The following is a 2449-nucleotide window of genomic DNA, read 5'->3' as shown; positions in this document are numbered from 1 at the left end:
CCCAGCCCCTCCTCCCTGCCCCCAAGGTCGGGTGCTGCAGCGGCCACCCCAGAGTCGCACCCCTCTTGGCCACAAGCACGACTGCAGCCACGGGCCTGGGACATCCTGCCCTTTCCTTCCCAGACCTGGACTGGGCTGGGGTCACCCGGGCTGGAGTCACCTCTGGGGCACTGAGTTTGATCACAGGGAAACAGGGGATGAAGGGGGAGGATCTGGGGAGGTGGAAAGACATGCTGGTAACAACCAATAGAGACCTGGGCCCTTTCGAATAAGAAGAGACATGTGACACTTCATACCTGTCGTCCTGGTGGAAAATGACAAAGGTATCTGTACCCCTCCTATCTTGGGTCCTCGGTGTCTCCTTCTACCAGTTCCTGCCATCCCTCCCACCACGAACATAGCCAATTTTCTTTCCAAGAATAAGGGAAAAAAATGCTACAGAAACTGCAACCCCTAGAAATCCATCTTTTTTTTGAAACTATGGTAGACTATACATGACATAAAATTCACAGTTTGAACAAGTTTCACCAGCATATGGTTTAAGGTCATGAAGCATGTTCACATTTTTGTGAACCACCCCTACCATCCATCTCCAGAACTTTTTTTTTCTTCTTTTCTTTTCTTTTTTTAAGTCTGAGTCTCACTCCATCGCCCAGGCTGGAGGGCAGTGGCAGGCTCCTGGCCACCGCAGCCTCAACCGGCTAGGCTCAAGCCATCCTTCCGTCTCAGCCTTCCAAGTAGCTGGGACTACAGGCACACGCCACCATGCCCAGCTAGTTTTTGATTTATTGTAGAGACAAGGTCTCACCACGTTGCTTGGGCTGGTCTCGAACCCACCTGCTCAGGCAATCCTCTTGCCTCTGCCTCCCAAAGTGCTGGGGGTGTAGCAGGAAAAATAGAGAGATCGTGACACCGAGACTATTATAGGAAGTGGCACTTTATTACACTGGCTATCCTACCAGCAGGCCCAAGGATTCAAATAAAGCTCAAGCGCCCCAGAACAGGAGAAGTGGGGGTCTTATACCCTTGTTTAGGTAAGGGAAGGGGTCGTGTTGAGTGATTACATACTTCCTTTGGAACTTTACAAGGCTGTACTCAGCAAAATCAGATTTTTCAAAGAACAAATGGTTTCCAGGAACTGCAGGCTTGTAAACCATCAACTTCAGAAGGGGGTTTTAGATAAGACTCTTTTCCATTTCCATGAAATAGCCAGTCTCTGGGTCATTTGGCCTTTCTTAAACAAAACCTGCCTGGTGCCTGGAGGGTCTTTAAAGTAGCAACTTGCCTTTCAAAAGGAAATACCTTTAACTGCTATCCACTCCCTTTCCTGCCTGGGTTAGTGGGAGGAAATATTCAGTCAGCTCAGGTGAGGCCAACTGCTGATTCCGAATCAACTACATATGTTTCGGCATTTATTCACTCAATCATACAAGAAATATATTTGAGTATATGCCGCATCCTGCCACAGGGGAACGTTTTCAACTTCCTCAACTGCAACTCTGTACCTGTGAAACACTCACTCCTGTCCCCCCTCTGCCAGCCTCGGGCCACCACCCTTCTTCCCACCTGTCTCCACCACATCTTCTGACCCTTCAGAGGAACCAGAATGGGAGGAAAGCTCTCCCACCCCAATTACAGAGCAATTCCTAGGTACTGGCGAGCTTGTTAGGTAGCCTTACTTCTTCATGACACTTCTCTGTGTCTTCTTTCTTTTTTGCAATAAAAATACACGGTTGTTATAAAAGAAAAAACCCCGATGGTCTTTTGAAAAAGAGAATGGAGCTGGACTCTGTGGCTCAGCCTGTAAACCCGCGCTTTTGGGAGGCTGAGGTGAGTGAATTGCCTGAGCCCGCGGGTTAGAGACCCGCCTGGGCAACTTGGCGAGACCTCATCTCTACAATAAATCAAAAAATTAGCTGAGCACGATAGCGCACGCCTGTAGTTCCAGCTACTTGGAAGGCTGAGGCGGAAGGATCGCCGGAGCCCAGCAGGTCGAGGCTGCGGTGGCCGGGAGCAGCCACTGCACTCCAGTCTGGGCTACAGAGTGAGACTCCAACTCAAAAAAAAAAAAAAAAAGAAAAAAGAAAAAGGGAATGGGTTTGTTTTTATTGAGAAGATGGCTGGGAAAGGGCTTTCCAGGCAAAGGGAGTGGGAAGGCAGGAAGGTTGGAGGGAGCAGAAGACGACAACCTCTTGGCGAACAGTGTGGCCAACACGGCCAGAGTGAGAGAGGGACAGAGAAGCCAGGCTGTGCGCAGCGTGGGCAGAGCTGTGACCTACAAGGCTCTGCCACACCAAGTCGTCTGCCTTGTTTAGGCAACAGGGGAAACGGATCTTCGATGGGAGATGCTTGAGCAAAGACTGCTTTGGAAATGAGACTCAGGTGAGTGGATCATGGTGAGCAGATGGCGAGGGGGAGAGGACAGGAGGGGGGAGGAGGAGGGGGAGAG

This window comes from Carlito syrichta, unplaced genomic scaffold (genome assembly GCF_000164805.1).
Source record: "Carlito syrichta isolate Samal-C Ts95f unplaced genomic scaffold, Tarsius_syrichta-2.0.1 Scaffold306754, whole genome shotgun sequence".
In the NCBI taxonomy this organism is placed as follows: Eukaryota; Metazoa; Chordata; class Mammalia; order Primates; family Tarsiidae; genus Carlito; species Carlito syrichta.
This window is presented reverse-complemented; position numbering follows the sequence as displayed.